Consider the following 10921-nt stretch of genomic DNA (forward strand, 5'->3'; position numbering starts at 1 on the left):
TGAGGGGGTGTCAGCAGAGGGGGGTTGTCATTTGGTTCCCACCCTTGCCAGCCCAGCCTTTTCTTTCTGCTAGAAAAGCCGACCACCAATTCTACTTCCCTTATGGTCCACAGCCGTGCACATGCACAGTCCCTGGCCGCGACCTTCCGCGGGAATTTCACATTGCAAACGGTCAGATCCGACGCAATGCAGGCAGCGGTGCTCCTGGCAGAACTCCTCGGATGGGGTTGCGTTTGTGCAGTCCCACAATAATCCGCTTCGGTCGCCAAGCTCGGCGCGCCATCTCGCCCCTCCCGCAGGGGGCTCTCTGCGGGGCAGACCCAGCTTCTCCCCGCCCGACTCGGAGAGATGAGGACCTTGGGTAGAGTTCTGCAGCTGAGGAGCACCTGGGTTCTGTATAGTGTTACTGCGAGGCGGCGGTGCCCAGTGTCGGTCGCTCTTTGACCTATGACTGGAGTTGGAAGTTTTCTTACCATCAGTTTATTTTGAAATACGGAAATGTGGGCAATCACCGAAGGCTTCGTGGGTTTGTGGGGTTGTCTAACAACTTGGTGCTAATTGGGACAATTCTGAGAAGTCGCCTGCCCACCTTCCACCTATGTCCCTCCCCCGCAGCCTCTTCTCCTCGCCTAGTGCCTCCACAGAGTCACTTGCAAGGCTTGCAACTTTCTCCGGACGGGGTCCGCACAGAGATGCAGGGCAGCACGAGCGAGGGCGTGCGCGGTGCACTAGGACTGCGACTCCCGCGGCGCCCCCCGAGGCGCTGCGCCTGGGCGCCTGCAGCGCGAGAGCCGGCAGTCAGCAGCTCCTGTACTTCGGCTGCTGCGGAGGCTCTAGGAGACTGCAAGAGCCTGGAGTCGCCGCTGATTGGTTCCCCCTTCTTCATGGGGACCACCCCTTCGCACCATCCACCTCTTTAATCAAAGCCAATGATTGCATGCTCCCCACTCCCTAGTGGGTAGCTGAAAGCAAGGGGCCTCGGCCGGGTTCCCCAGGCAGTGCAATAATCCCAGGTACGGAACTAGTTAAGTCCCTTCTCCAGATTCAGACTCCAGCATTCCTTTCAGAAAAATAAAAATATTTGTTCCTTCCACTCCTCTGGATCCATATCCCAGCTTTTCTTTGACGAACAATGAATTCTCTTAAACTCCTTCTCATATAAAACTGCCCTTTCCCCATCTTCTACACTAATGTTCTATTCCGCTAACTCTTTCTGCACTACTGCTTTATTGCAAATGAAAGAAAAGAAAAGAAAAAGAAAACATGAAAAGCTCTGCGCTGAAATACTGTCGTTTTTGCTGCTGCTTCGGCTCTTACGGCTGCTGTTGTTAAAGCCCTATGAGACATAACCCTGCCAGACGTGATAAACATTTTCTGACCATGTTCTAACGATACTGGGGTTCCCTATCCTGCTCTCACATCTCCTTCGGCCTGTAACCCTATCCTTCTTTTAAACGTCCCATACGACTGTCATCTCCCAAGCCTCATATGAATGTACTTGCCCTGATTCAGCATTTGGCGATTGCCTTACTAGAAGGGATTCACAGACTGGATGGAATCTCAGGTGCCTAGATTCAGGGCTTTATCTGGGGACATCATAAGATCAGGAAGTTTTCAACTCCTCTAGAAGATGTGTTTAGAGCAGGACTGGGCCTCCAAGGAAGTTGATGAGCTAAGAACTCATCATTCTTGATGCAAGCCCAGGGTTGGTAAGGGTCTGGAGGTATATATTCACTCAACAAATATATAGGCAACCCCAGCTATGTGTCACACATGTTCTAGCCCTAGAGACACAGTAATACTAAGGTACATGAGGTCTCAGACCTCACGGAGTTCACATTCTGGTGGGAGAGATAGACAACAAACAAACAAACCTGACATTATACTGTTAGGTAAAGAAAATTAAGGGAAAGGGATAGAGAGTGACAAATATAGATTTACATGGCTAGGAAGGACCTGTCTGCAAGAAGAGAAAGAGCAAGGAATAAGAAGATCAGAAGGATAGGGTAAGAGCCAATGCAAGGGTCATCAGGCAAGGACAAGCTTAGCACATGTGAGAAACAAAAGAGGGCAGTGAAGTGACCAGTGACCAAGGAAGAATGTCATAGAAGGTAGATCACAATGATAGGCAGGGATCAGATGGTGCAGAACCTCTTAGGCCATTTTAAGACTATTTCATTTTATTCTGAGTGCAATGAAAGATATTGGGGGACTTGTATTCATATAGTACTATAACATGATTTGCTGTTTTAATAGATTATTCTGGCTACTGGAAACAAGGCGGGAGGTTGGAGGTTATTCAGTAACGTAGGCAATGATGGCATAAACAAGGTAGATATTGGAAAGCTTGCAGGAAGTGATTGGAGTAAGATTACATTTTAAAAATAGAGGTGATTTAGGATGTGGGGGAAAGACATGTTTTAAGAATGTCTCCTAGGTTTGTAGCCTTAGTAACTTGGTAGATGGTGATGTCATTTACTGGAGGAGTGGATTGCACAGCTTCTCTTCCACCAGGATGTGAGCTACACAAAGTCTGGCACCTTATGTGTCTTATTTATTACTGCATTGGGCAGCTGAGGCCTCTCCTCAGATTCTCTCCAGCTCTCCCTTCTTCTTGCCCTGTGGCAACTTGAGCTGCCTCAGCTGCTGCTGGAACAGCCAGCTGTGTGTGGGCAACAGAGTTCTGCCTCCTGAGGTTGACCACACTGCAATGAGTAGAATCTGGATTCCTCAAGACCACACAAAAGTCCAGATGAATAACACAGCCATGTGGAGGCATTAATTCAATGGACCAGTGAGAACTTGCCCAGTAGGATATACGAGATAGGATAAAGCCTGTAAATAAATTCCCTCTCCCTTTATTCTTTTCAGGGACAAGCAATCACATGGTCTAGTGACAGGGCTGCACTTTTTGTGGCTCCTGAAGTAGTGGCCAGCTCGGTAACTCACCACCTTGTATCTGTACACTGTCCTTTCCTATTGCACTTCTCTATTTCCCTTTCTTTCATTGTCCGACAATTGCACCTGCCATTAAAACAGAAGTCCTGTCTCAAGTCCTGTTTTCTAAGGAAACTGTTTTCTAAGGGAATCCAAACTTCATTTTGAGACATGTTAAGTCTGAGCTATTTGTTAAATATCCAAATGAAGATGTTGAGTAGGAGGTTGGGCATATGAGTCTAGAATTCAGAGAGGAGGGCTGAGTAGATCAGGGTTTCTCAGCCTTGTCACTGTTGACTGTTGGGCTGAATACTTTTTTGTTTTTGAAGGGTATTTTTTTCTTGTTTAATGCATGTTAGGATGCTCAGTGGCATCCCCGGCCTCTACCCACCAGCTGCCAGCAGCACCTGCTCCCAGCTGTGACAATGAAAAATGTCTCTAGACATTGCCAAGTGTCCCCTGGGGGAAGAAATCACCCCCACTGGGAACCACCGGGGTAGATGGTAGTTATAGCCAGAGTAATGAAATAGAGTATTTGGACATTAATGTAGAAAGCAAAGAAGAAATGTTGAAAGGTTGTGCCTCAGGCTATCCTAATTCTTAGAGGCCAATAAAAGAAGGAAGAGTCAGCAAAGGAGATGGAGAAGGAGGGACTGGGGAGGTGAGCAAAGCAGGAGAGTGGGGGTCTGAGAAAGTAAACGAGTACAGTATTTTAAGGAGAGGGATCAATTTTGTTGAATACTGCTAATAGGATGAGTAGAATGAGGAACTTAAAATTGATTGTTGAATTTAGAAAAATTGAGTCGAAAAGAGATTGATAAAGAACTGATGACAGTGGGTAAAATCAACTCTTGGAGTTTTGGAGTCAATAGGGAAAAGAAAAATAGAGTAATAGATGAAGGGTGACAAGACTTTTTTTTTTTATAAGATGAGAGCTATTATGATATGTATTATTGTGTGTGATGGGAATGATTCGGTAGGAAAGGAAAAATTGTTGATGCAGAAGAAAGAGAAAAATGGGAGCAATGTTCTTGAGAAGGCAAAAGGATTATGAGATCTAAGATCCAAAAGAAGGGGTGGCCTTGAAAAAGGACAATTAGTCTACAGAAATGGGAGAGAGGGAGCAGAGTTCAGATACAAATTGTTTAGTAGATGTGTTTGTGGGAGTTTGTGGACATTCACTTATGCAATCAAAAGCAATTTCCTCAGTAAAAAAAAAGGAAGCAAAGTCACCAGCTGAAAGTAAAGTTGGGAGAGAAGCCTTGAAAATTGGAGGGAAAAAAAAGTGAAATGACCCAGGAGATAAAGAAAGTGAAAGGATTAGGAAATGTAGGAGAATTTCCTCACTTGTGGTGAGAGACCATACATCTCAGTGACCAGAACGTGAAATAAACTTGGAAGTGAGTCATAATAGAATTAGTTCTGATGATCTTTTATAGGAAAATGTGAAACATTCTAAAAATAGCCTCCTTTTAAGGATCTGTTTCTAAATGTTATGTAGTGATAAGACAAGACATGGCATGAAAAGAAGTGGAGTTACCAGGCAAGAATGTGCCCATGTGGACTCACCTTAGATCCTGAAGGCAGGGTCCCAAGAAGAGGAATGGCAGCCTTGCAAGTTATGAGGTATAATTAAAAATGGTAATATAGAACCACAAGAGGCTGGAAGGAAAATATGGTAGTTCACCAAGGGTTTAAGATGACAATGAGTGGTATGGATGGCTACATTAGGCAGGGGTCCTCCTGCTGGCATTTATGATTGGGCTTATTTGTATATGGGCTCCAGGTGTCTGTGAACCCTCTGAAATTGTACACACACTCTTGTTACATGTCAATAATCTTATTTCTGAGGACCAGGTTCATAAGTGAGTTTTATCAAAATCTCAAAGGGCGATTACACTGGAACAGTTTAAAAGCCTAGGATTTTAAATCAGAGATGAGCTCTAATTCAATCACTCTGATCTTGGACTCCATCATTTTACATTTTCATGTTCTTTTTTGTGAAATGTAGCATCTATATCATAACTGTTATGAGGATAAAATACGAATCAAGTACTGATCAGTGCCTGGCATAGAGCTGAAGCTCAATAAATGGCACCTTCAAAAAAATAAAAATAAAAAGACACCAAAAAGGTCAGAAACCATTGCATTAGACAGATCTTCAATAGTCACCAAGGACAAAGCATGCCCTAGATACCAAAGACCCAGAAAAGAACAAATGTAATGTTTTCCATCAAGAATTTTTACAGGCTACTTTGCTGTTCAACCATAGCAGAATAACTAGCCAATAAAGGAAGGAAGGTACTGGACTTGTTCTCCCACCAAAAAAATAACCGGAAAATGAGTAAAATACATGAGACAACACTGACTGCGTAACAGACAGAGCAGAACTGAGATCTCTTAGAAAAGAGAAATAAATGAGGTGAGCTCTATGACTGCCCTGGCTTTTTGCCTGGAGGTACTTTCTGAAGCTACGCAGGGAGGTAGAACCCAAGGATAGCCTGGCCTTCTTACTGAGTTTAGGAGACAGAGACTGGAGTGTGGTGAGGCTGTGGTGACTGAAAGTTATGAAGCAAAGTACTGGAGAGGAAGGCATTTCACAGGGAAAAAAACACCAGACATCTGCATGGGGCCCCCTTGAGTCTGTTGCTGAATACTAAGCTGTACAGGAGTAGGTAAGGTGAAACTCCAGATGGCTGAGTTAGTTTAATGTTTAAAAATCAGGCAATGCAACTCACTCTATTAGGAGAATCATAGGAGATTCTCATTAGATGCAGAAAAGCTATTTGACAAAAGTCAATACCCATTCATGATTAAAACAAAACAAATCTTTCAGCACAAGTAGAAATAGAATTTCCTCTACGTGATAAAGAAGAACTATGAAAATAACTTACAGCAAACATCATACTTTATGGTAAAAATGTTGAACACATTTTCCCTAGGATTGGGAACAAGGCGATGATATGCATTCATGTCACTTCTATTCAACATCGTATCAGAGGTCCCAGCCAGTGCACTAAAGTAATAACAAGAAATAAAAGTCATACAGATTTGAAAGGAAGAAGTAAAACCGTTCTTATTCATAGACAGTGCAGTCTGTATGTGGAAAATCCCAAATATTCTACAAAAAGCTACTAGAAATATCAAATGAATTTAGTAAGGCTGAAGGATATGAGGTGAATATACAAAAATCTGTAGTATCTCTACCACTTTCTATAACATCAAAAAATATAAAATACTTAGAAATTAATGTAACAAAATATGTTACATATAAGATCTGTACATGGAAAACTACAGAATGTTGCTTAGAAAAATAAAAGAAGTCCTAAATACATGGAAAGATATACCGTGATCAAGAGTTGAAAGACTCAATATAGTTATAATGTCAGTTCTCCCCAATCAAAACAACCTCAATCAAAATGCCAAAGGCTGATTCACAGAAATTATGTCTAAAATAAAGCTGATTCTAAAACTTACATGAAAATACAAGGAACCTAGAATAAAAGAAGTTTAAAAAAGAACTACATTGTAGGATTTGCACTACCTTATTTTAAGACTTACTATAAAGCTACAATAATCAAGACAGTGCAGTATTGGAGTAAAGAGAGACAGACAGAGTCATAGAACAGACTGGAGAGTCCAAAAATAGAGCCACAATTATATGGTCAATTGATTTTCAACAAAGGTGCCTAGGTATTAAATGGGGAAAAGATAGTCTTCTCAGCGAAAGGAGTTGGAACAACTGTATATCCATAAACCTTTTTTCACACTTACACAAAAGTTACTCAGAATGGATCACAGACCTAAATGTAAAAGCTAAAACTGTTTAACTTCTAAAAGAAAACACTGAATAAAATTTTTACACAAACACATAACCATAAAAGAATAGTTGAGACATCGAACTTCATTTAATATAAAAAATTCTGCTCTTCAAAAGGCACTGTTAAGAAAATGAAAGGGTAAGCCGGACACTAGGAGAAAATGTTCACAATACGTATATCTGACAAAGGACTCATATCCAGACAAATCAATATCTCTTACAACTCAATAATAAGACCAACAACATAATAGAAAATGGGCAAAAGATTTGAATGGATACTTTACAAAAGAACACCCACTGTGTGGTTCCATCTATATGGAATTCTAGAACAAGCAAACACATGTCAGTGATTTCCTGGCACCAGAGATGAGGGGATTGACTGCAAAGGGGCACAGGAAACTTCTAGGGTGATGGACATGTTTTGTTGTGTTGTGTTGTCAAAACTTATAGGCTTATACACTTAAAATAGGTAAATTATACCAAAACAAAATTTATTTTAAAAATACCTTGTTATCAGATAGATAATATTGACATACACTAAGCTGCCACAAGGTTAGAAACAAGTGTTTTTGAAGAGATTAACCTGTGAAGGTTTTTTATACTGCTCTGAGTCATCCTTGAAAGGAGTGTATGTACTATGAAGGACCAGTGGGATATTCTGCCTTACTAGGCTTGTTTTTTCAGGTTCACAACTTGGAGAAGAAAATTATGACCTTAAGAAAGTCACTAAAAAACAATTATTAAGCACCTACTATATGCCTCCTTCATTGTGTAATACATCAAAGAACAAGACAGAAGTCTTGCTCTCAAGGTCATCTTCTAGTTGTGGAGACAGGCTTGAATAGGTAATTATAGTGCAATGTGATAAATTCTTTAATGGGACAAGCAGAGGTGCATCAGGAGTATAAGAGAGTGGCCTCTAACCCAGGCTTGGAAGTGAGAGAAGAGTTCTCAAGAGAAATAACAAAGTAATGAGTAAGATGAATCCTAAAGATAAATAGAAGGTATGAGCATGGGGGTGCAATATATTTTAAGGCTCTAGATGTATAAGTGAGTCCATAGCACACTCAGAGAAACAAATCTTAGGTTAGTAGAGCTGGAAGATCAAGTATTAAGGAGGTGAGTGGCAAAAGATGAGGCCAGAGAAGTTGGCAGGAGCCAAGTCACAAAGCACCCTGTTAGTCACTGTAGTGAATCCCTCTGGTTTCCTCCTGAGCTTCCAATCCTCTTTCTTTCTCTCCATCAGAACTCTCTTATACATAGCCATGTGCTTGCGGAAAAGCCCACTGCTCCGGGGTAACTCATTAGGAATGTGTCTGTGACCCAATTCTAGCCAAGGAGATGCGACGGGAAGTCTGCTAGAGAGCTTCAGGGAATGGCTTCCTCAGTGATAAGAAAGAGCCATCAAAAGACTTTCTTTTTATCCTCTGGATGTCATGTCTCGATGAGTCATTGCTATATCCATCGTGTTACCAGCCCAAATGATTAAGCAGTAACTGAAGATATCGTAACAGAAACATAAAAGAAACAAAAAAACAACTGGATCCTGGTGACATCACTGAGCTGCTGAATCAGTCAGCCGTAAAGCCTTCCTATCATGGAACTTCCTGTTATAAAATTCAATAATTTTCTCATTGTTAAGTTAGTTTGAGTTAAGCTTGCTCATTAAATCTCAGTAAAGGATTTCTCATTATGGATTTTAAACAGATTTTCAAAATATTATGGATAATATTTGGAGAAATGAGTGAAGTAGGGGCTTGTGTCAATAGAACTCTTTCTGATTATTGAAGTAGAAACGTGACCCAAAATGGCTTAAACAAAGAAAGAAAATTTACTGGCTAAGAAAACTGAGCACTTTGGAAAAAGATCTGGAGCTTCGGGAACGGATTTATCCAGCATTCAGTGTTTGTAACCAGAACCTTCCTTTTTCCTTCTCTATTTCTCCATTTCCCTTCCTCAATGCTGAGTCCACTCTCAAGTAGTCCTCTTTTTTTGTGTTCTCAAGATGGCTTCCACAACCTCAAAGGCCATATGCCTCATGTCTCATAGAAAATAAGTCAAATTCTCTGGGCTTGAATAAGAGTTTTGGAATTAGGTCTTAGTGACCCTGACTAGCATGACTTGTATTATTCATCCATCTTTGAGCCAATCACTACAGCCAGAAAATTGGGATATGCTGACTGGAGATGGAGTGAGGTCAATCTCACCCAAACTTTGTGGTGGGAAATTTCAGACTACTGGTAAAAAGAATAAGAGAGGACTGTGTAAGAAAACAGAAGGTGATAGAGTTAAGACTGCCTCCCAGTTCTCTTGCTTGGGTGTCTTGGAAAGAAATGCACAAAGAGAAGGAAGAATTCCAGGAAGGTCAGATAAGATAAGCAATATAATGACATATGGTGCCCAGCTGGTCATTGGTTGCCTTAAAACAGCAGTTTCATTGGACTAGTGGGAACAGATGCTAACTTGTAGTAGTCAAGTAGTCAATGGAGTGAGCAAGGAATGTTAGGGAAAGTAGACATTCTTTGAAGAATCTTGGAACTAGAGGACAAAAGAGAGAGAGAGAGAGAGAGAGAGAGAGAGAGAGAGAGAGAGAGAGAGAGAGAGAGAAGTAATAGCTAAAGACTTTGAGGTCTAGGGAACTTTTGTTTTTAATATAAGAGAGATTTGAGTATGCTTAAAAGCTAACAGTAAGTGAAAAAAAGATGTAAGGAAGAACAAGATTGAAGATACAGGCTAGAAATCGGGTAATTAATGGAGCAGGAATCCTAGGAATAATGAGTAGAAAGATGCAGAGTGCACTAGAATAATGAACCTTAAAGAAGAGTAAGAGAATTTTTTCACTATGAAAAGAGGGAGAGACTGATGGGAATGCATTACTACATCTGTAATAAATTCATGAAACTGAGGGAGATTCCATCTGAAGGTTTCCAGTTTCTCAGTGAAGTAGAAGATGTACCTACTGATATGAGAGTCCACAAAAGGTCAAAGATAGTTCTGAGAAAGACTGGAAGAGAGAAAGGATTAGGAAAACATATGGAACCTTGCTATTTTGTTCCATACCATCCAGAAAGTGTGTAGTCTATTATCATAAAGACCCAAACTTGCTCAATCATAAATTCATAAAAATACAATGACTGGGATAATATATTTCTTAACAGTTGCTCATTAGATCACCTTCCAATCCAATCAGAGTTCACTTCTGGTGGAAACTCAGAAGTCCTTTCTCCCTGGCCACCCCTTTTCTTCCCTGCCTACTCTTCTGTCCTTCTTTCGGATCCCGGCTCCATCCTACCTTTCCTCTTTGGTGGACTGGAGAAACCATTTTGTCCCTTATCTCTGAACCTGGAGAGATCCATACTTATGCCAATCTTAGCAGACCAATGGTGGAGGTTTTGGGTAAGAATCACCTAAAGAGAAGCCAGCTTTTCTCCTGCTACTGTTGATCACCTCTCATAGTAACTCAAAAGTGTTATTTTGGAAAAGGCCCCCTGTCCGCCAGAGAGGAGAATGGGAAGAATGAAGGGATGAAAATGGCACATATAGAAGAATCACAAGAAAACATCAAAGGCCCAGTCAAGATTAGAAATCAGGAATTTGAAGAAATTCCAATTTGTGTGTTTGCGTGATTTTTCTCTGAAAAGTTTCAGCATCTTAGATGAATTGAAAAGGAGATTGGCAGTATTCAGTTCTTTAAAAAGTTGTTAAAATGACGTGTTTGACTATAAGGTACAAGTGGGTTAGAGTGTCAGAATACATATTATAATTTCTAACCAAAAATACATACACTAGGAGTGTTTACATCTCAAAACACTGTAATAAAAGTACTTCTGCCTGATAGCATAGAGCTTTGAAGCTTCTATTGTCTAATTTTCTCCGCATTGCAGCAGACCCAGAAATGCTTTCAGAGGTAAATCTTCCTTCTGTTCTATATTTCTTTAACTCAGTAACTTACCAAATTTCAGTCACAAGAAATGATATTCGTGAAAGATAGTTGGAAAGACATACCATACAGACATTTTTCTAGAGCTGCGCTGTCCAACATGATAGCCACTAGCCACATGTAGCTATTTACATTTAATTGAATTAAAATAAGTTAAGCTTCAGTTTCTCAGTTCACTGGCCACATGTTAAGTGCTTAATAGCCACATGTGGATGGGATTACCA

The sequence above is a fragment of the Pteropus alecto genome, unplaced genomic scaffold (genome assembly GCF_000325575.1).
Source record: "Pteropus alecto unplaced genomic scaffold, ASM32557v1 scaffold76, whole genome shotgun sequence".
Taxonomy (NCBI): Eukaryota; Metazoa; Chordata; class Mammalia; order Chiroptera; family Pteropodidae; genus Pteropus; species Pteropus alecto.